Source organism: Mirounga leonina, unplaced genomic scaffold (assembly GCF_011800145.1).
Source record: "Mirounga leonina isolate KUSES-001 unplaced genomic scaffold, KU_Mleo_1.0 Mir_366, whole genome shotgun sequence".
Taxonomy (NCBI): domain Eukaryota; kingdom Metazoa; phylum Chordata; class Mammalia; order Carnivora; family Phocidae; genus Mirounga; species Mirounga leonina.
In genome coordinates, this window is record NW_023270709.1 from 8,692,166 (window position 1) to 8,716,522 (window position 24,357).

General features: G+C 40.7%; 1 long non-coding RNA gene across 1 annotated transcript in view; it reads right to left on the reverse strand.

Moving 5' to 3' along the window:
• LOC118027271 overlaps window positions 1–24,357 on the reverse strand; it is a 46,733-nt gene that overhangs the window by 9,352 nt on the left and 13,024 nt on the right. The window contains exon 2 of the long non-coding RNA XR_004683785.1: window positions 1,928–2,017. This is a non-coding gene — a long non-coding RNA (uncharacterized LOC118027271). The remainder of the gene's footprint in view (window positions 1–1,927; window positions 2,018–24,357) is intronic.

Sequence of the window (24,357 nt, forward strand, 5' to 3'; positions counted from 1 at the left end):
CTTTCTTTCTTCTTTCTTTCTTTCTTTTTCTTTCTTCTTTCTTTCTCCTTTCTTTCTTTTTCTTTCTCTTTCTTTCTTTCTTTCTTCTTTCTTTCCTTCTTTCTTTCTTTTTTCTTTCATTAAATGGTTTTTATATTTAAGTTGTCTGTTAAAGAGCATAATTTCTTTATTGAGTTATAATCGACAAATAAAATTGTAACATATTTAAAGTGTACAAGGTGATGACTTGATATACGTATATGCAGACATTGTGCAAGGGTTCACAGCATCGTTTTAATTAACACATCCATCACCTCACATATTTACCTTTTTTTAGAGAACCCTTATGTTTTACTACCTCAGCAAATTTCAGTTGTATTATACAACATTATCAACTACAGCCACCATGTTATACACTAGATCTCCAGACCTTATTCATCTTATAACTGAAAATCTCTACCCTTTGACCAGCCTCTCCCTATTTATCTCCCTCTCCCTAGCCCTTATCAACCACTGTCTATTCTATTCTCTGGTTCTATGTGTTTGACTTTTTTTTAGATTCCATACATAAGTGATATTATATGGTATTGGTCTTTCTTCGTCTGGCTTATTTCACTTAACATAATGCCCGTCAGGTCCATCCATGTTCCCACAAATGACAGGATTTCCTTTTTTTAAAAGGCCAATATTCCATCATATGTATATAGACCACATTTACTTTATCCATTCACCTGTTGTCAGATGCTTAGTTTGTTTCCATACCTTGGCTACTATGAATAATGCTGCAATGATCATGGGGGTATGAATATCTCCTGAAATAGTGATTTCATTTCCTTTGTATGTACCCAGAAGTGGAACTGCTGGATCATATGGTGGTTCTATTTTTAATTTCTTGAGTAATCTCCATATTGTCTTTCGTAGTGCTGCACTAGTTTACAGGGATTCCATTTTCTCCGTATCTTGGCCAACACTTGTTATCTCTTTTTGATAATAATATCCTGGCAGGTGTGAAGTAATATCTCATTGTGGTTTCAGTATGCATTTCTCTGATGATTGGTGATGATTAGTTGAGTATCTTTTCATGTACTTGTTGGCCATTTGTATGTCTTCTTTGGAAAAAGACATACAAATGTTTATTCAAGTTCTTAGCCCATTTTTATTGTATTGAATTGTATGACTTGTATGAATTCCTTGTGTATTTTGGATATAACCCTCATAGCAAATATGTGGTTTGCAAATATTGTCTTCCATTCCACAGGTTGCCTTTTCATTTTGCTGATGATTTCCTTTGTTGTGAAGAAGCTTTTTGGTTTGGTGGAGTCCCATCCATTTGTTTTTGGTTTTATTGCCTTTGCTTTTAGTGTCAAATCCAAAAAATTATTGGCAAGACCAATGTCAAGGAGCTCACCCCCTATGTTTTCTTCGAGGAATTTTACAGTCTCAAGTCTTATGTTCAAGTATTTAATCCACTTTGAGTTACCTTTTGTGTATGGTGTAAGATAGGGGTCTAGTTTCATTCTTTTGCATGTTGGTATCCAATTCTCCCAACATTATTTGTTGAAGAGACTGTCCTTTCCCTATTATATATTCTTGGCTCCTTTATTGAAAATTAATTGATCATATATACATGGGTTTAATTTTGGGCTCTCTATTCTATATTGATCTATATACCTGTTTTTATGCCATCTTTCCTCCTTCTTTCCTTTCTTTTTCATCCTTTCTTCCTTTTTTTCCCTATTTCTCTCTCCTTTCCCTGTGATTTCCTAAATTCGTTTGACTGTAGACACTTTATATCATAAAATGCCAATCAAAAGTCTGCAAGACTAATGTTCTTTAGAGAACAGTTTAGGAAATACTATCTCAAACTCTGAGTGGAGATTTATAATCTATTGTGTTCTCATTTCCATGGAATGTCCCAGACCTAGCTTATAAACTAAAATGTTCTCACCTTTACATCTGGAGTAGAATGTTGTATAGTGGAAATTCACTGGTCCCAGGCCCAGCTTGGGCACTAAATCACTGCTCAATCTCTTCATGTCTGCAATGGGAGTTTGGAATGAGGTATTTTTTAATGTCCCTTCAGTTCTAATCACTGTCTATATTAATTGGTACACACACATACACACAATATACCCCACACTATGAAAGCTGTTATGGGCTGAATTGTGTGACCCCCAAAAGTCAGTACCTCAGAAACCCTAACCCTTAGCACCCCATAATGTAACCATATTTGGAGATAAAATCTTTAAAGTGGTGACTGAGTTCAAATGAGGCTGTTTGGTTGGGTCCTGATCCAATATGCTTGGCATCCTTATAAGAAGGGGAAGAGACATCAGGGATGCATGCACACAGAGACAGGACCATGTGAGGACACAGCCAGAGGGTGTCATCTGCAAGTCAAGGAGAGAGGCCTATCCAGGAGAAACTAATTGTGCTGACACCTGTCTCAGACTTCCAGCCTCCAGAGCTGCGTGTTTCTGTTGTTTTGTGTTGGCTGCCCATTTTAGGGGCTTTCTCCTTGGACCCCACCTAACAACCTCCACTAATATCTCAGTAGCCAGAAATGTACCATACAAGCCCCTGTTGAAAGAGAAGGTGAGAAATGAATTTTTTTTTTTTTTTTAACCAGGGCACCTCTACAAAAAAAATTGAGAAGGAGAAAAGAAGGGGATCATGGATTTGGAGTAGGCAGTACAAGTGTAGGGCAAAGAGAAATGCTTTCATCTAGAATGTTCTTTTAATTTTTTTAGAGGCTATGAGATATGAGCTAGATCCAGAGGCAAACATGGGGGAAAGGGGAGTCTATGCAGAGGGGTCATCTCAGCAAAGACAGAAGGTCAGAGACCATAAATCAGGTAAGACCCAGTGAAGTTAGGGCTTGGGGCAAACAAGCCGGTGAGGAAAGGTACTAGATTAGTCAGAGCATGTAGGTCAGGGGGTAGCTGGGGAGTATGTTGGTTTTCTAAGGCCATCATAGCATATTCTGAGTGGCCTAAACAACAGCAGTATATTTCCTCACATTTCTGGATGCTGGAATTTTAAGATCAAGGTGTCAGCAGGGTTGGTTTCATCCTTGGCCTCTCTCTTTTCCTGTAGATGGCTGTTTTCTCCCTGTCTTCAGATGGTCTTCCCTCGGTGTGTGTGTCTGTGTCTTAGTCTCCTGTTTTTATAAGGACACCCATCCTACTGGATTAGGCCCACTCCTAACGACCTCACCCTAATCACCTCTTTAAAGGCTCTCTCTAAAGACAATCACATGCTGAGGTACTGGGGGTTAGGTCTTCAACATATGAATGGGGAGGGGGGACACAATTCAACTCATAACCAAGAAGATCTTAAAATCTTAGTTTAAGAGTTTACGTTTTCTTCCGTCTGTAATAGGGAGACAGTAGAGGTTTTCGAGCAGGAAAAATATTATCCAAGTTGTTGTTTCTCAGCAAGCTAGCCTTCTTTTGGTACTGTGTAGGATGTATTAGCAGAAGGGAAACCCAAGGGTGACTATTGCTTCATTGTAAGCAAGAGGTAGTAATGATCTGATTTAGGACAGTAGAAATAGAAATGCAAATAGGAGGAAAAGGGGCAGGGGTAAATTCAGGAGAATAACCAGGATCTGGTGATGAATTTGATGCAGGGGTGAGGATAAGGGAGAGGTCAAAGGCCATCTCGAGGTTTCTAAGGCCAGATGATGGAGTGGGTGGGGGCTGTGTTCACTGAGATTGGAATAGAAAAGGAGAAGCAGATGGGGTGGTGAGGGGGAAGGCGAGTGCCGTTTTGGGGCCTGATGATGATTTTGAGATGCGTGTATGACACAGAGTGGAGCTGTTGCAAAAGCAGCTGATGTATCAATCCAGACCAAGAGTCATATTTTCAACAGCAGGCTGGCCTCAACTCAAACTTTTGAGTAGGAAAATTTGTCACTAAGGTCTTTCCACTTCCCAGTCCTGTCATCTCCCCTAATCCCTGGGTCCCAGGCCCACATGCTCCCAAGTTGCCTTTCTTCCTCCCAAATGCAGACACCCCTACACTCAGATTCTGTGGATTCTGAGTCATATACAAGGAGGACAGAATGATGATGCCCCAAAGGAGCGCTAGTTGGTCCTAAGAGATCCACAGCTGGTGGCATTTCAGGCAGTGTCAAGGAAAGGAGAGGGATTTTAGCCCATGTCTGGGAAGTATTTTGACTAAAGGTGCCTTTCCAATGCTCCTGGAATCACAGCATCCCCTCAGCCTTCTCAAAGGACTCTGAACCTAGAAATCATACTTTGACCACCTATTTGTGGCTGCTTCTGCTGACAAAACGCCTTCAGCCCTAAAATTTGTATTTGAAAATCAAGAATCACATGCATGGATTTGCATGTAAAGTGGGTTTGCATCACACTTGCAAACTTGACTTTCCTGAAGTAGTAGACAGCCAGATGGGCCCCTCGCTCTGGGAAAGGGTCATGGATTCCACCATTCCACTAGCATCATTTAATGAATGAATTATCTTTCTGCTTGCTGCCAAGGAGTTTTCCAGAATGCTCTTCTTGTTAGGATTAGCTGTGGGCCAATGTCTGTCCAATTTTAGAGTCACAACACCAACATCAGGAAACGGATACCTATTTCAAGCTTGCCAAGCCTTGTACTTTGGTGAAGAAATGCATGCATTCTACCCAAAGATGAATCCTCTCTTTTCTCTGGACCTCTATTTCTTTTGGGTAGTGTACACAGATCAGCCCCTAGGCTGTCCACTCCACTCCTGGATCCATCATTGCTGCAGTAATGCCAGGCCTTCAGCTTACTGAAGGTCTCTCACTGCAGCATCCTGCCCAGTAACTATGCTTGCTGACTCCTCTGGGTCCCCCCAAAAAAGGAGCTTGCTTGGGGCGCCTGGGTGGCTCAGTTGGTTAAGCAACTGCCTTCGGCTCAGGTCGTGATCCTGGAGTCCCGGGATCGAGTCCCGCATCGGGCTCCCTGCTCGGCGGGGAGTCTGCTTCTCCTCCCTCTGACCCTCCTGCCTCTCATGCTCTCTGTCTCTCATTCTCTCTGTCTCAAATAAATAAATAAAATCTTTAAAAAAAAAAAAAGAAAGAAAGGAGCTTGCTTGAGATCAGTCATCCCTGTCCAGCACATAGCTTGGAGTTGGGCCAGAAACACTTTTATTCCTTCAACAGAGAAGGAAGGGAGTGAAGAAAGAACAGGGAACAAAGCTAGAACCAGAGGAGCAGGTGCACAGAGCAATCCAGGTACAACAGCGGAGGGCTATTGAGGAGACTTGGTAGGAGGAAGACCCCCTCTTTCTCTCCAGGGCCTCTTTCTTTTTCTCTCACGGTCTGCATTTCTGACATTCTTCACCTCAAAGCCAGTAAGAGAGACCACTCCTTTTATTATGCCAAAGTCTGACCTGCTGGCCAAGATCTGAATTTGCAAGTTCATCTCTTTTCAGCTATGGATCATCTGCAGTGAAATGGTACCAACTGCCCAGTGATTTCCAGGTGGTGATCACCCACTGGGCCCCGGGACCCTTGCCCTAGCAAGAAGGTCAGTGCCTTAATTCCCTTTTCTTGGTTTCAGATAATGTTTGAGTAACCTGGAACTAATGTTTTCCCCTTTTCATTCAGAATTGGGCATTTTAGCTTAGACAGTTCTACTCCTTTTAGCCAGAATGAGAAAAATCCTATGGCTCTCAAGCTCAGATTTGGTGCTAAATTAATATGCCAATGTGTTTTTGTTGTTGTTGTTGTTTTTGTTTTTAATGGATAACATGATTCTGGGGAAAAAAATCATGGTATCCTTAGTCTTTGCATTGTCCAGTACAGTAGCTATTAGCCTCAGGTTTTAATTTAAATTTAAATTAATTAAAGTTAGAAAAATTAAAATCCAGTTCCTCGGTCACACTAGCCACGTATCAAGTACTCAGTGTCTACATGTGGCTGGCAGCTACCTTGTTGAACAAGGAAGATATAACATCTCCAACTTTGCAGGAAGTTCTACTAGATTGTTCTAAATAACCACTGTTTCAATTATTCTATTGCTGACTTTTGGTTGTGAAATGTAATTGTTTCTTTGCCCTATGGACTTTGCCACACCCTTGGATTTGGTCTAATAACAAAAGATCACTGGTTACAGGATATGTTTCATTTGTATTATTGTCTTAATTGCTATTATTAGGTTGATTCATAGTAATATACTTGCAGGTTTGTGACTGATTTACTTATTTATTATTTCACAGATATAATTTGCTTGTGTGATTAATAGAATTTATTTCTAACCTGTATTCTGCTTCCTTGATATTGACATTCATTCATTTATTCCTTATTTATTAACCGGATACTTTACAGAGGGTGTGTTCTCCACGCTTAGAGAGTGTGGTGTATTAAGTACAGATAATATAACATTACAGTTAAGATCTGGGGTTCTGGTGTCTGTCCACTGTCTAGTGCCGTCCTTCATTTTCCCATAAAGATAACAAACATAGAGACCTCATGGAGTTACGAAAATAAAATAGTCAAAAACATGTACCATTATTAACACAGAGACTATCATATAGTAAACGGTCAGAAATGTTATTTTAATAATTGACCTATTAACTTTCATTATTGTTATTAAGGGCTGGTGTTTAAGGTTCAAAAATATGAAAGAATCCCAGTCTGACCTTATTCTCAGTGTTGTCTTGTCTTTTCTGGCCAATCATTCTGCAAAGGAAATGAAGAGGCAGGACTGGGATTGTGGTTAGTGTGAATGTGTAGTTTCTTGCTAAAACAACCATTTTGACAGTTGCTGCAGTATGGTGAAATTTCCTGTTCTTTGTTCCACTGTTTTTCCTCCATAAATAAAAACTATGAATAAGCTGAATAGTAGCAAGCAAATAAGAAATTAGATTCTGAAAATGCTTGCTCTTCTTTTATAAAAGAATGGAGCCCATTCTAGAACAACAACCCAAGATGAGGATAATTGAGTTTGCCTTGCTCCCTCAGTCTCGTTACCTAGTTTTTTTTTTTTAAAGAATTTATTTATTTATTGAGAGAGAGAGAGCATGTGAGCAGAGGGAGGGGCAGAGATAGAGGGAGAGAAAGAATCTCAAGCAGACTCCATGCTGAGCATGGTGCCCCATGCAGGGCTCGATCCCAGGACCCTGAGATCATGACCTGAGCTGAAATCAAGAGCTGGAAACTTAACTGACTGAGCCACCCAGGCTCCCCTCATTCCCTACTTTTTAAAATGATTTCATTGTAAAAAGAATAAAATTGGTGATGAAAATATAACACTACCTTTATTAACTGGGAATACTTGAATTTAGTAGAAATTCTTTCAAAGAATTCAAAACACTTAGAGAACTAGCTTCTGTCTGAAGCCTATAGATACATGTGGCAGGAAGTCAGTTAATGGGCTAGGTTCACATTTAAGGAAATCTTTGGTGCACTAAGATTACCCTCACTTCATCTTTACCTGTTCTTGCCTTTACCCCTTGCAGTGTGAGCCATCTGAGCCACCCATATTCTTGCAGTTACTCTTAGGACCTCCCCACGCATGTCACAGATCAACCTCCCTGCTTCCTTTGGCACTGCTAACCATCTCACTCCTTGAAAACGTATCCCCAGTATTCACAGCTCTATTTCTGAGCTTGGCCCTCAGAACTCTCTAAATTGGAGTATATAGGGATGTATTCTTATTAAAATTTAATAGTATTTCTGACAAGGACCCTGCTAATACGCTATTCACATTTTTGGATGTTGTGAAGTTGAGAAATTTACCTAAAGTGGTGGATTACACAATGAGATCAATAAGTAATCAACAGATTGGAACAATGAACCAATTGCAAAATCTTCATCTTTGGTGCCTCCAAAACAACGTCCAAATTGAGGATGGAGAAAAAGAGAAGTAGGTTAAGAGCAATGTAAGATATTTGTAAGTTTATTAAGGAAAATTATGTTAAGTGAAGTTGTGGGTATATTAGGAAAAGTTCGGGATACAGATAGAACAAGGGAATCTAACTTTTCATTGATGATTGAGAAAATGATTGATTTAACAGTCATGAAACATCTAGGGGAATGTGTGTCTGGCACACACTATGTGCTTAATGTTAGACATTTTTCTTCTTTTCCTTGCTGGTTAGACTAGAACTAGAGCTTTGTGGACTCTTCTGGGGTGTGTGTGTACTTTACGATGGGTATTGACATGAAGAGCTCTCAGAGGGAGGAGGGAGGAGTTAGAAATCCATATGATGTGATGTCTGGAGGCACCATGTCTGTCCTCAAATGTGTGAGGATTGTCAAAGGACAGTCTGATTTAGTGCCTTCCCAGAATGGGAAGGACTGCTGTTCATCCTGGAAGGGTCAGCTTACAGCTGTGCTACCACTGAGCTGTAATATTAGGGTTAAAATGAGTGGCCTTTGGTCTGTCTTCCACCCCTGGCATGTCCTGATCTTTTCAGTAAGTGTAGACCTCAAGTTCCATGAAAAGTGGAGGTTATAACTATCTTTTGCACCCCTGAATCCCACATTTAACACAGCACTTGGCACATAATAAGCACTCAAAGAATGATGTGTTGAGATGAAGACTATTTCTCTCCGTAAATGTGTGTGTTCCCTATGGTTAAGCCCTGGCCCATCTCTCACTGCTCTCTCCCTCTGATATTTCTTTTTTTTTTTTTAAAGATGTATTTATTTATTTGAGAGGGAGAGAGAGAGAGAGAGAAAAAGTGCATACATGGGTGAGCAGGGGGAGGGACAAAGGAAGAGGGAGAGAGGAAGTCTCAAGCAGACTCCCTACTAGGTGAAGAGCCCAATGTGGGGCTCAGTCCCAGGACTCTGAGATCATGACCTGAGCTAAACTCAGGAATTGGACACTTAAGCCACCCAGTGCCCCTCCCTCTGATATTTCATTCATCATTTGGTCTCAAACTTCACTTCTCTATGGGGAAAGTGTCTAAAGTTCTGACACTTCTTACCAGACCCGTATTTCCAATTCCCTGCTGGATATTTCCAATTGGAAATCTCATTGTCTCTTCAATCACTAAATTACTAAGTTTAAGCTTCTCATTTTATCCTCCAGGCAAGCCTTCCCTCAGATTTCCCTGTTTCAGTGCTGATTTAACCATTTATTCAATCACCCAGCTTCTCAATAATGATGCATAAGCACTTGGGATTGTGAATGAGAGATATATAGTGTAGCTTGTTATCAGCCAAAATGGGGCCAATCAAAGTTAGTCAGTGAGACTTGTGTAGACCCAAGGCATAGGCCTAGTGTATGAGCCAACTGTTGGGGGAGGTCATGGAGAAGACATGACCACCAGTTGACCTGTGAGCTGGATGCCAGCAATTGAGGCTTCTCACCCTCTCACCTGTCCTTGGAATGTGCATTTTGCTTGCCTTTTCCATTCCCAGAAACTACCCCAAGGAGATAACCTCGAGATAGTCATGTAGTGTTGAGACCATCTAGATGCTATACATGACTGAACCCAGTTAAGGCCTCTATGCAAACTTTTAACGTTTGGCAGGCTGGTGCAGAGATCTACTCATCTTTCAGCCACCCAAGACGAGCCTCATATGTAAATTCCCTTGCTTATTAAACCTGCCACTGGCCCACCTGGAATGGCCAGCCTCTTTGTTCTCTCCCTGCCCTCCCCACACTGAACATAGTTTCAGATTTCACCTAGAAAGCTCCTAAGGATGTTGTTAACTAACACCATCACAGGCAAAGGAGAAGCTAATTTTGGTCAAATATGAATTTCTGTGTCAACTTAATGAATAAACTTCTCGTTAATAATAAAGAAATGAGATAAAGACATGTAAGCTAATTCCATCAGTGAACTGGAGACTTAGGAGAGCTAATGGTCAGCTACAGTCTGAATCCAAAAGCCTGAGGACCAGGAGAGCTGATGGCAGAAGTTCCAGTCTTCGGGCAGAAGACAGATGTTGCAGCTTAAAGGCAGTCAAGCAGGAAGAATTCCATCCTACCCAGGAGAGACCAATCTTTTCGTTTATTCAGGCCTTCAACAGATTGGATGAGGCTCACTCACACTGTGGCGGGCATTCTGTTTTACTTAGTCTACAGATTCAAATGTTAATCTCATCCAGAAACACCTTCACTGACATACCCAGAATAATATTGACCAAATACCTGAGCACCCCGTGACCCAGTCAAGTGGACACATAAAAATAACCATCATACCTTCTCTGAGTGACATTTAACCCCTGTTCATATTTTGGCAATGAAGAGGAGTTCTTTGTTCCACGGGGTAGCCATTCCATTGCAGAGTAGCACCCTATTTAAAAGGATATTTAGCTTTTCTAGCGTGTCTATCCTAGGGAAATGACCTCACCTCAGTAGTTTCATTGGTCCAATGAGGCAGCTGGACGAGATGGTACTGAGGCTCTGTCTTTGCCTACCCATCCAGGAATCCTCTCTTCTTGCCCTGCTCCCCTTCCACATGGCAACCCTCCAAATCCCCGCAGGCAGCACTCAGATCTCCCCTTAGTCTCTTTACCAGCTTTTCCACAGTTCCTTGGCACCTCTGAGAGTTTTGTAAAGCATTCCCTTCACAGCACCATCATAAAATATCTAGCTGGAGCTGACTGGAGGGGAGGAAGCTCACCAGGCTCCAGTGGAGGGCAGAGGCTACGCCCTGCCTTGGGATGTCTCTGTACCACCTCCTGCATCTGGGAGGCAGGGCAAGGGAGTCCCCAGCAGGGCTACTCCCACTTCACTGCAGAGAGAATACACAGCCAGTCAAAGAAAAAAAGACGCACTGGTGGCTTCAAAGAGGAGAAAATAAGGATCTTGTTACAAAACAGAGAACCAGGTCTGGGATGTATTGCTGAGCCCAGAACAGAGAAGCCAGAGAAGCACCAACATTCTCCGAGGAGAGGAGTTTCTGGCAGCCTTACCACCCTCTCCCTGCAGAGTGAGGTCCCGCTAAAGACTTGCCCTTGACTGCTTGTGCTCTTCTGCCTGAGTTTTCTAAATAAGGATGTGAAATAACTCTCCTTCCTAGAACCATGACCTCTGAAGATTCCAGCAAGAGATTAGCTTTAATTTTGGTCATCACCAATCTCTGGATTAGTAAGCTGTTAGCTGGGCAGCCCCTTTGGCAGAATGACTTAGAGGATTTTTTTTTTTTTTTGAGACAGAGAGAATGAGAGAGAGAGAGAGAGCACATGAGAGGGGGGAGGGTCAGAGGCAGAAGCAGGCTCCCCGCCGAGCAGGGAGCCCGACGCGGGACTCGATCCCGGGACTCCAGGATCATGACCTGAGCCGAAGGCAGTCGCCCAACCAACTGAGCCACCCAGGCGCCCGACTTAGAGGATATTTGACTTAGAGGACTATAGAGAATATTTCCCACCTAAAATTCTCAAATACACAGCCTATAATTACATTTCATTGTTTGGTTCTTAAAGATTTTTTTTTTTTTTTCAGTTTTCTGAGGGATCTTTTGAAAGCTATCCCTTAAAGGGATCAGACTGTAAGCCATTGTCAGTGAACTCCTTAATTATCAGTGAGGGTCTTTCCTAGGGGTTAGCTGGCACTCAGCTTGATGGTATTACATTTGTGTTGGGCTGCACATCCAGAAGACAATTATCTACTCTTGGTGTGTGTTGTTTCCGTGCAAGATAGTATTTCTTAATTTTCCAGTCACTTAAGGACAATTGGAACACCCAAAGGCCAGTTGTTTGCAAACCTGTTCAATTGGTATAGACAGGACCCATACTGGATGCTCGCAGAAGTTAGGGACCATGTGTCTACTCCCCTGAGTCTTCAACACCAAGAATTTGCTAACACATATTTATTAAATTAAGCAAAATCAATATACGAACCTGGATTTCTCTATTCCTATCTTAGCCAGGGGTACAATTCAGCATGACCTGTGTTCCTTTCATTAATTCATTTAATATTTACTTGCCTGCAACATGCCAGGTACTGGACTTGGAGAATTTAAGGAGTGAAAACAAGTAAGAGGTAATCATGACACTGAGTGAGGAGAGCTGTGTTGGGGGGGTGTGGGCAAGGCTAACTCCTAGCACCTTGGCAAGGTCAAAGCTAGTCTCATTGTTTACAGGTAAGGTTTATTCTGACTGGTCAGCAGAGGAGAACGCAACCTGGCTAGTGGGGTGGGGGGTGGCAGCTGATAAGATCTGGAGGAGGCATTAGCACCTATGGGCCAACAGGGGTAATGAACCCAAACTTTTAGCATTTGATCTAAAGCTATGCAACCCTGTGACTAGCACCTTTTGGCTGACCCTCTGACATCTTACACGCTGGGCCCATCCCCACCTTCTTGTTCCTGTCGCTGTGGGCCTCCTCTTCAGGCTCTCCAAGCTTGTCCCCCACCCCCCCAACCCCTGATCTGTCCCAGCTCCTCCTGCCCAGCAGCCATCCATAGCCACTCATATCTGGTATAGCATCCTTTGTCCTCAGAGCATATTTCAGAAGCCTGGAGCTTCTTGGCAAACTTACACTCCAGTTGGAGGGAGGTACAGAGAAAGGTCCCTGGAGTTGGGGTGGAGGGGGGAGTTTGAACTGTAGCCCCATCTGTAAGAGCTGTGCAAACTTAGGAAAATCATACAACATCTTTGTCTGTAAAATGAGGATAATAATGTCTGTCTTGAAAAGGATTGAATGAGATGATGGTGTAAGTTTGTAAGCAATAAAAATCTTACTGAAATGTAAGGGTCTCACCTCAGCCCTTAGGAGGACTGTGTGGCCTGAAGCTCCACACCTGTGCACTGGTCCTATTTCAGTTCTGTTCATCATCAAATGACTGAAATGTTTTGAAACCGGCAAACTCTGATTGCCTATTGGCTATTTCCCCAAGGATGATCCACAGCTACCCTTTGAATCATCCTGGCTTACTCCTACTTATTACTTAAGATTTAACAGGAGCACTGACTTCTCTTGCAAGCACTTCCTGGTATTTTCCTCCCCATCTGCCTAATTCAGGACTGCACGCTCCTCCTGGGCACGCTGATGGCACCCAGAGCCTGCCTCTATTAAAGCACACATGTAACACTGATTTTCTGAGCTGCTCCCCTCTATGAATCCCGTGATGGTGGAGGCCGCATCTTTCGTTTCTAGATTTTCAATACACACTAGGTCCTCAATAAATATTTCTGGAGCAAGTGAATGAATGGAATTCTGGACTTATCTCTAATGTGTGCATTTCCTGCTTTCTTTGAAGAGACTGTCAACATAAAATAACCACAGGAATTCCATTCCCCAAAGTAGAACTGCGCATCTTCATAGTAGCTGCTGGCCTGATGATGGCTCCTGTACAATAAGATGCAAGGAAGGAAGCCCAGGCATGGTGGTCTCCCTTACACACTCCTTTATTACAATATTCCTCTTGCTGGGTCTCATTTTCTCATCTTTGTAGGCTTTGTATGCCTCGCACATTTGTGCTGAGGGTTAAAAGAGATAATGCATGTCAGCAATTAGCACAGTCTCTGGCACCTAGAAAATGCCCAGTATCTGCCACTTCTTGCTTTGGTGTCATTATTTTCATCCTCAGGATGTCACCCTTTCTATCCTCTTGTCAGCTATCCTTGAACATCTCTCTAATTCTATGGATGTCAAGGGCAGCATACTCCATAAGACTTTTAGTGTCTCTAATATCATTTGTAGATTTGTGTCTTTTTGTGGATAGAGTTATTTGCAAAAAAAAATCAAAATTCTTTACCCCTCACCAAACCAATAATGTTTCTATAAGTATTCAATCACATCTCATTGTCTTATGAACAAAACAATTCCAAACATTTATTCTTTTCCTCTCTTCAGCATCCAGCCACTAGCTGTTGCCTCTTGCCCTCCATAGCAACATGCAGGAGAACCATATTCTACCATCTAGGTAGTTGCTATGCATATCTCTTGCCTTTCTGATCAGGTCTGTTTCCATGGAAACAGAAAAATTTACTCCCTTTTCCTGACTTCCTACTATTGCAGGACATATGGGTCAGGGGAAGGAATTCCTATTTCATTTTTTCTTGATCTGATTAGATAGCCAGGCTATGGTGCATTACCAAAGTTAAGTGGCTCTCCTGTATTTATCTCCAAAACAAACCTGTTCACAGATGTGGACCACAGCTTGGTCTCTCAACATCAGCCATAAAATCAACCACATACCCTACAGGTGCTCAGAAATGTACAGGTGAGTTAATGAATGAGCGAATGAATAAACAATTAAGAGCCAGCTTTGTGAGTTGCACTAACCATGAGTTGCACTGGTGCTGGACATCAGGGGAAAAAACCCTTAAACTTCTCATTCTTTTCATTCTATGTCATACCATGGAGAAAGAGAAGAGGAAGAGAAAGAAGGACTTAGATAATTAAACAGTTTATACAATTCCATTTAGATGTGTTCTGCTTTACAGTTTTTGAGGTATCTTCATGTTCATTTAACATTCTATATTTTTATTAAACAACTACATAGTGTTTGTAGCCATGTGGCTACAAATTGAATTGGACACAGTCCCTGCCCTAGTTCACAGTAATCCTGAAAAATATAAAGGGCCATATTTGGATTATGCTCCACGTAAAGATGAGCAGACTGAAACTTGCTCAGAGTGGAAGATAACTTGTCCAAGAGCACACAGCTCATCAGTACAGGGACTGGTATTGGAATCCAAGGTTGCATTCCCTACCTATACCAAGTTCTGTCCTTCATGCTTCAGTTAGATCAAGCAATGTTCAAGCTACTTGTGAACTGTAATAAATGTCACAAAATACGTATACTGGGCAAGAAGACTTTGTGTATATTCAGTAACTCAAATACTGTGAACTTTGTTTTTCTAATACAGATTATTGCCCAGAATCTGGAAAGGGAGCATTAGATGACATTTATAATCCATATCTACACAATCAAGAATTAACAGCATTCATCCCAAGATGCAATAAACATTACACCAAGCTTCTTGTACATGGTTACTAGCTATTTGGCTATCACATAATTAAGCAAAGCAATTTCAATACTAATATTTAGATTTGAACTATGAACCCTGCTCAAATTAAAAAGCAACACTTTGCTGAATCCTGAACTGATAGCAAATACTGACTACTACACCAGAATCAGAAGCTAAATTCCACTGAACCACCAGTGAGTCATTTCAAACAGGAGTTAAATTGGGAAATACTGGACTTGAAAATCAAAATAGTGTTTAGAACTAAATGTCAATCATTCCAACATTATACTCAGGTACAGTCCCTATAACTGATGAAGCAGTCAACAGGAGGACAGGTGTCAGTAAGTGGTGGCCAACCCTGCAGCCAAGTTTGCCAAAGCCGACAAACTTGACCTTGTTATTTGGAAACTAATATGGGTTGAATAATATTTTAAATAAAACGCAAGACACTCATTATTCAGTGGGAGCCATTTTGTAAAGAACAGCTGCAAAAGCAAATTTCACGTCTCCCTCTGTTGCAATCCCAAGTAACTGAGAGTACTGCTCTGCCACTTCTATTTTTGTAATGTCACACGCCCACAGAGAGTTCACAGGCACGCTAGCTGCAGGAAAGATTGGTTCTCCCTTTTGTACCACTACCCTTGAGAGGCAGGCAAGGAATTGCTGCTAAGGAAAGCTAATAAACATAGTAACCAGAAAAAAGAACCGGAGGCAATCAATAGATCAATCAGTCAGGTTACTGAATTCATTTCACCTGTGTCAGAACTTGAACTGTTTGTCGAGGACATGGTGGGGAGAGTTGGGAATTGGAACAGGAAACAAGCAGAATTTGAGCTGGAGGTAGAACTGAATGGGGTTAAGGGAGTGACCTGCTGTATTAGTTGGCAAAATCCTTCTGGTTGTTTCCTTTCTTTCACTTCCAACAGGCTTGATACCAATCCACTGAAACTGCTTTTTCTAGGATCGCAACTTGGAAAGTGAAAATTTCCCAATTAGAAGTGGTTGAGCCTACAGTGTGTGTATATATTTCATTCTTCACTCGTGTATAGTGTGGCCCCTCTATACTTGTGTCCAGCCTAGTTCTCAGCAGTGAGAATATGACTAATCATTTAAATAAGATAGACATAACCCCTGCTCTTATAGGCCTTATATTATGGTAAACCAATAGAAGCTAAAGCATGTAATGATCATTTAGGTCTAAGTTCAGAACTGGAACATTGTCACTTCTGATGCATTCCACAGGGTAAAATGACTTACAAGATCAGCCCAGGTTCAAAGAGTAAGGAAATAGTGTTTATCTCTTGATGACAGAAGCTGCAAAGTCATGTTGCAAAGGAGATACAGTGAAGAAAAAATTGCAGCCATTTTTGCCATGAATCTACCAGAGTCAGACCCCCCACACACACACCAGAAGCAGATCTTGAGATAAAAAATTGATTGCAAGCAGTTGATTCAAGAGGTGATTCTAAGGAGCACCAGGAAAGGAGTAGGGAAGTAAGAAGGGTGGGGAGGAGAGTCTATGCAGGGTTTGTTCATAAGAAGGTTCTCACTGCAGAAAACTGAGCTCAATCCCACTGGAAGCCTCTGGGAACCTGTACAGAACTTGTGTCAGAATCGTCCCTTCAGAGGGGAGAGAAGATAGGGCATGTATGTACCAGCTCCCATATCATTGGCTGAGGGCTGCTGCTGGAGACATTGACACCCTGGGACTTCCAGCCTTCCTTTGGCTAACCAAGCTTGCTTCTTTGAGAGAGAATCACAGGTGGTTGCAGAAAAGGACTTCTGTGTACAAGGGAATGGTGAGTGCCAGGGGACAGGAACCAAGGACCAATGGGGAAGTGTGAATGGAGATATGACCATAGGATTTGGCCATCTGATGGACGGTGGGGATCTGGACAAGAGGAGTTTCATTGGAGTGGTCGGAACAGATGCTTGTTTGAATTGGGATCAAGAGAGAAAAGGTGTAGAAAAAAAGGGTGAGAATGTATTTAGCAGACCTCCACCGTGAAAGATAGTAGAACAACAAATGGGGTGCAAACTGGAGGGGGCAGTAAGACCAAGGGAGGGTTTATTTTTTTTATTGAGGGATATATTGTAGGCCAGTTGTATGCATATGGAATGATTCAGTAGTGGGAAAAAAAATGTGATAATCCTTGACAGAGAATGGGCATCTGTGAGATTCTGCTTGCTTTCTTGGGATCCCACCTCTGCTAATGTTAAAAAGCCCAGACTAGCCTGGGAGTACATAAGGAGGGGGTCAGAGCAGGGCATGTATGGAAGGGAGGTCTCCTTGAAGAAAGACCCTGCAACATGACAGTAAGAATCAGTAGCTGTTATTCTAATCCTTTCCCAAAGGATTGATGCTGTTTAGCAGAATACATATAAAATGGGGAAAGGGGAATGCCCGGACCTTCTAACAACTTCAGATTAAGATCTGAGCTGACATGGGTGCCATGAAACCACAAACACCTCTATGACACCTTGTTATAGTTGGGATTCATGGATGCCAGGAGATTAAAGGAATCCTGGTTAAAATCCATCTCACAGTGAGTTCAGTGGGTCTATGGACCCACCTGTGGTCATTTCTTTGGTTCCTAATTGCATAATAGGGATGGATATACATAGCATCTGGCAGAACCTTCATATTAGTTTCTTGACCTCTAGAGTAAGAGTCATAATAATAGCCAAAGCCAAGCAGAAGACCCTTAAATTGCCTCCTTTTCCTCAACCAAGATAGTAAGTCAGAAGTGATACTGCATTCCAAAGAGAATGTCTGATATTAGTGCCACCCTCAAAGATTTAAAAGAATGCAGAAGTGGTGGTTCTCATCACATCCTCATTTAATTCAACCATATGGCCCTTGAAAAAACCAGATGGATCATGGAGCTGATGGGGTGATATCATAAACTTAACCAAGTGATAGCCCCAATTACAATTGTTCTGGATGTGATATTTCTACTAGATTTAGAACTAGATCAACATAGCCTCTTGTACTTTGTATATGGATACTGACCTGGCAAATTCATTCTTTTCTATGTCTATCAAAAAAAGGGATAGAAGGCAGTTCCCAATAACCCATAACAGATAACTTCATGCATTTGCCACATTTATTTCTTCTGAGCTCTATTACAATATAGTACAACTGATTTTTGATGATCTGGACATTTCACAGAAAATTGTGCTGGTCCACTATATCATTAGCATCATGTTAGTCAGACCTGGGTAGCAGGAAATGGTAAGTGTTCCCTATGCTCTTGTAAGATGTGTGCATTACTGGAAGACAAGGGGGGAAAACCTACAGAGATTTAATAAAGTTTCTAGGAGCTGTAAGGTCTGGAACATGTCAGGACATTTCATTAAGGTAAAGGACACACTATTACACTTTGCATTTCCTACCACTAAGAAAAAGGAACAGTGTTTGGTAAGCATCTTTAAAATTTGGAGATATCATATCATATGCTTAGAAATCCTGCTCTATCCTATTTATTGGGTAACTCAGACAGCTGCAAGTTTTGGGCGGATGCAGAGCAAGAAATAGCTCTGCAGCACATTCAGGCTACAGTATGAGCATCCCTACTACTCAGTTCATATGATCCATGGACCTAATAGAGATAGAAATACCTATAGTAAAAGAGGACAGTGTGTGGACTCTCATGCAAACCTCAGTGGTAGAGGCACAGTGCAGAACCCAAGGGTTTGAGAGCAAGATAATGCCATCTGTATCGAAGAACTATTCACTATCCAAAAAGCAGCTCTTGGCCTACTGTTGAGTCCAGATAGAGATTGAGTGCCTGACTATGGAGCAGCAAGAGATTATCACATGACTGGAGCTACCCATCATGAATAGGGATTTACCAGAGCCAACAAATTATAGGATTGGTGAGGCTCTGCAGTAATCTAGCATTCAGTGAAAATTGTACATTTGGGATTGAGCCTAAGCAGGTCTGAAAAGCACAGGCAAATTACACGAACATGTCTAGATACTAATGCTACATATCTCCATTGCACAAATGCCTTTCCCTCACTTCACAACTATGTGAGCTAAAACATGGATTACTTATAAACTATAGCCCTACTAAGGAGCTAGGCTGGTGTAGAGTGGGGAGGGGAAATACCTTCAGTGACAGAGCCCCATACACACACACTTGGACATCACATTTGTGTGGAAAGGGAAGTGGGACTAAGTAAGGCTCCACACAGCTCCTCGGACATTGATTAATGGCCTGGCCAGGACAGAGATCAAGATCTATAAGTTTGATAGGTCAGAGGAAAGGAGTTGTGGAAAAGAAGATATTAGAAGGACCTGTGGGAATGAACACAATGAGTCTTGGGGTCAGTATCAGCAGCTCTGCCACTCAGTCCCACTTCCCACCCCGGGCAGCAAAGTAAGGGTGAAAATGGACATGTGACTGTAGGAGCTATCATTTCTACACTATGTCACATCACCTAGAAGCTCCCAGGCTGATAGAATGATGAGTGGCCTTTTGAAGGCACAGCTGAAGCATGAGCCTGGCACAGTTGAAACACTTCATAGGACTGGAGTGGAGCATGGTCATTTGGGATACAATATATGCTTTGAACCATCATATGGCCATTGTAGGATACATTATCCATGATAGCTAGACTACATGAGCCTAGGAGCCAACAGTTAGGAAGGAATGAGTTCTCATATAATCACTCACAGTGGCTCACTTGGGAAATGCGTGCTTCCTAACCCTATGCTTTCAGATTCATTTTGATTAGAGGTTCTGGTTTCCATGCAGGGAACCCAGAGTTTACAGCAAGACTTCCATTAAGCCCTTTAAATACAAAGCTATCATTTTGGCCTCCTACTGCCAATGTACAAGCAGGAAAAGAAAGGAATTATATTGGTGGACAAAACCAACCTTGATTGTCATCAAGACCTCTGGTTGCTGCTAGATAAAGAGGGTGGAGAGGGGTATATCAAGAACTCAGGGATGACTTTTTTGTGCTTCTGTGCCTAGTGATAACCATAAATGGACAGTTGTAGCAACCATGGCATGACTAAGGCACAATAATTAGTGGTTCAAACCTCTCAAGGGTAAATGTCTAGATTACCCATTGCATAAGCAAACTAAGCTAGCAGAAGTGTTGAATGAGGGTGAAGGAAATCTAAAGTGGATAGTGGAAGAGGGAAATGAATATCTATTATGTCCCTTAGGACCAGCTGTAGCAGCAGAAACTGTGGTTTGTCCTACTAATCCTCCTATTGAAATTTGTTTTGCTGTATTTTAAAGGAAATACACCTTAAAGTATTAGTTCTACCTTGAAGATTTAGTTACCAGAATAAACTTAAATGGGCCAGAAGCTGATCACAGTAGTGCATGTATTGATGCTGCATCCAAGGACTCCTATTGACATTCACTGTTCCCTTACACACAGGTGGCTTTGTGCTAAAGCCTTGTGACTCTTCCTGAGTCCTCAATATCTAGTCACAGAAGCTTGTCTGGTCTATGTTCAGGACTGGCCTGAAGTGCTAAAAAGTTAGTTTCCTCAAAAGGAGACCTCAGCTAATGTCAGTTGTGTGTTGGTTAAATAAATAACCAATTCAGCCCACCCTCAGATGGGACAAACTGAAGCAGATTATATATAGTCTTCTAGAGGTCCTTCAGTGGAGTCAAGCCCAAGGCGCCCACAGGCTAGCCTGCTCATTAATGTCACCCATATTGGCTTTCTTCCCGTCCTCAGTCCCCATGTTTCCTTCTATTGTTACAGAAGTCCTAACATCTTCTCAAGAGTTGGGTGTCTTGAGCAGACCAGGACAAAGCTTATTTCCTTGGTAATAAAAAAAAAAAAAGAAAGCATTATTATTATTCCCCAAAAGAAGCTTATAATTAAGAAAATGACATCAAGGTTTATGTTTTTAAAGTAAAAAAAAATGACTTCTCCATGGAAAATAATCAAAAGAAGATCAGTTGTAAATTACTGTAGTAGCCCAGGCAGGCAATGATGGTGGCCTGGTCCAGGGTTTTAGCAGTAGAGATACATTTACATATCAGTTTCAGAAATGGATATGGACTCTATTTGTCTTCTTGTAAACAGAAGCCTGAAATTTTACTCTGATAAGATTGTTTCAGTGCTACAAGCTTGTGCTAAGGGAATTGGTTAAAATCAATTTGCCCAACCAGGGATGGATTTTAGAACATTGACCTCTTTAGAACTATGTTCCAACTAGTTGGGTTAACATTTTACAGTAATAAAAATATAAAGTTATATAAAGCCCATGTTATCCAAAGTGTTTCTTAGGTCTTTGAAATGTCATTGCCATCATTACTATGATGGTGAGAGTAGAACATAATGGTTCAGGGAGGTGGAGACCTCTGCATGTTCCTGAGGCCCCTGTTTCTGTAGGCCTCACCTGGTTCTGCCTGCCTGGGCCACAGCCCCCACCCACCTGGAGTAACATGCTCTGGGGCAGCAGTTCTCAACCCTGGCTGTCCACTAAAATCACCCAGAGAGCTTTTACAATTATTGAGTGCCCCGAAGAGTTTTAGTTTATGTGAAGTTTATCTGTAAATGTTTACCGTATTAGAAGTTGAAACAGAGAAATGTATTAATATGTATTTTCATTCATTTAAAAATAATAAATGCATTATGTGTTACCACAAAAAAAAAAAAGTCAAGAAAGTGGAGCCTGGCTACCTGAATTCAAGTCTACAATCTATCCCTTAAACAGACAACTTAAACTCTCTGTGCCTGAGTTTCCTCATTCATAGGATCTACCTCATAGGTTTATTGTGAAGATTAAGTGAGATTATCAATATCAACAATGAACAAATCAATATCATAAGATATCCTACAGATACTTAACAAAGGAGAATATTATCAACTTTATGTTGATATATTTAAAAATTTAGATGAAATAGACAAAGTCATCAAAAAATATCTCTCATCAAAACTGATTCAAGAAGAAAAAGGAATAAATAGTACTATCACCATTAATAAACTTGAGTAAACCAAACTGACCCCAGAAAGAGAACTCAAGGCCATCCACTTTCACCAGATGATTCTACAAAATATTCAGGAAGAAGAATTTACAATTTTCCCAGACTCTTTAGTTAAGAGAAAGAGCATATTCCCCAATTCATTTTATGATTTGAGCAAAACTTTGATACCAAAATTCAATAAAGATAGTAAAATAAGAGAAAAAAATCACAAGTTGATCTGTAAACCTAACGCAAAAAGTGTAAACAAAACATTAGCAAATGTAATCTAGCAATTTTTTTAAAAAGAAGGATAAATCATGGGCAAATTGGATTTACCTCAGGAATTCAAGATTGTTTCAACATAAGAAAATCTAATGTTGTGATCAACCATATTCACAGATTAAAGGAAAAGTCCATATAGTGTCAATAGATGCAGAAAGTGTTTGGTTAGTTTCAGTATTCATTCATAATAAAATACTATAGTAGACTACAAATAAAAGAATTCTCTTTACTTGCTAAGGGGATCTACAAAAAAAAAAAAACCCTACATCAAATATCTTTTTTTTTTTTTACTTTGTTTGGGTTTATTTTGCCATTCTTTTTCTAGTTTCCTAGATTGATGCTTAAATCATTGCTTTTGTGCCTTTCTTTTATCTTACATATTCATCCTGAGAATATAAGTTTTCCTCTAATCATGTCTTTAACTGCATTCCGTGAATGTAAGCAGCGTCTTCATTACTATTCAGTTTAAAATGTTTTCAAGCCTCCATTATGATTTCTTCTTTGACTCGTTAGTTATATGGATATATATGTCTTTACTTCAAAATAGAGATTGTCTAGTCTTCCTTTCTTTAAAGTTGCTTTCTACATGACTGCTAGAATATACTCCCTATGCTTGGGATGCCTTGCTTTATGGTCAATTATACATGAACAAATTTTGTAACTGTTCTATGTATGCTTCAAAAAAGTGTGTGTTCTATTTTTTTATATTAGCTACACTACTTTTAAAAGTTCTCTTTGGATACTTATATATTAGGTTTGTCTTTTTGCTTTTTCAAACTTATTAAGTATTGTTGTTTTATGATCTGTGTCTGATAATTGTAATATCTGAAATCATTGTGGATTCTTTTTTCTGTTGTTTCTGCTGGCAATTGATCATGGTGTCTTATCTCCTTGTGTACCTGCCTCTCTTTGATCATAGTATTTGAAAAAAAAGTTGTGCATATAATTTGAGGCCTGGGATGGTTGCGCCTTCCTTCAGACTGAAGGTTTATTCTTCTCTACAGCTGTGTGTGGGGCCCCCAGTGTGAGACCACCTGAATGCATGTTTAAGTCTTGAGGCTCCCCAGACCACGGAGGGGAAGAGAACATGGGCTGTAAGTCAGTGTGAATGCTGGCTTGCTTCTGATCTGCTTTGACCCTATGGCTGAAGACCTTTGGTATCCTAGCTTTAAATATGAGTAGGGATGTATCAGACTTCTCTTTTTGGGTAGGCTCTGGACTTTGACTTGTGTTCCCCTTGCCCTGGGACTCTGCTTTTCAGTTGCTCTCCCTGGGTCAACAAATGCCTTCGCAGCAAAAGTTTTAAAGATTTTTTTTCCTATTTGATCTGGCTTTTTCACTTGTTCTCAGCAGGAGGGTTTGTTCAGATCATCTAAGAAATATATAATATGGTCCCAAGCCTAGTAACTTTCAATTTTATCAAAGCCCTTATTTTTATACGCCTTGAATGCATTTAGGTTACTGGAAGCAGAAGACACCAATTGAAAAAATGTTTTATGTCCCAAATTTCAGTATTTATCACATTAGTAAAAGAGAAATAATAATGATAACCATAATAATAATATGAACCCACTCTTTTCTTATAAATATTAAGCCAGATGAAGATGGTAAAAAATATGTTATTGTCATTTTTTTCACTCTACTGGCATTTAAGTTCTTTTTCAGAAACACACTCTAAATTGAAATCACTATAAATTCTCAAACAAAAACCACAAATAATATGCTCAAGCTCTCCTTTTCTGTTTACTTTAAGGATTTGCTCTGTTTCAGACTTCTCAAATAGTAAGAAATGTTTTCTTAACAAAAGAACTCAATTTTACTGCCATAAATAAATGAACAGAGTAGGAAGGATTTCCAAGTGATAACTGAAATATACACTTCCCACATAAAGGGAGTAATTTTTCATTCTGTTTATGAGAGTGGCTCAAACTGCACAATTTAGGTTTTTTCTTTTTTTTTCTTTTTTTTATTATGTTATGTTAATCACCGTACACCACACATTAATTTTTGATGTAGTGTTCCCTGATTCATTATTTGCATGTAACACCCAGTGCTCCATGCAGAACGTGCCCTCTTTAATACCCATCACCAGACTAACCCATCCTCCCACCCCCTCCCCTCTAGAACCCTCAGTTTGTTTTTCAGAGTCCATCATCTCTCGTGGTTCATCTCCCCCTCCGATTTCCCCCCCTTCATTCTTCCCCTCCTGCTATCTTCTTCTTCTTCTTCTTCTTCTTCTTCTTCTTCTTCTTCTTCTTCTTCTTCTTCTTCTTCTT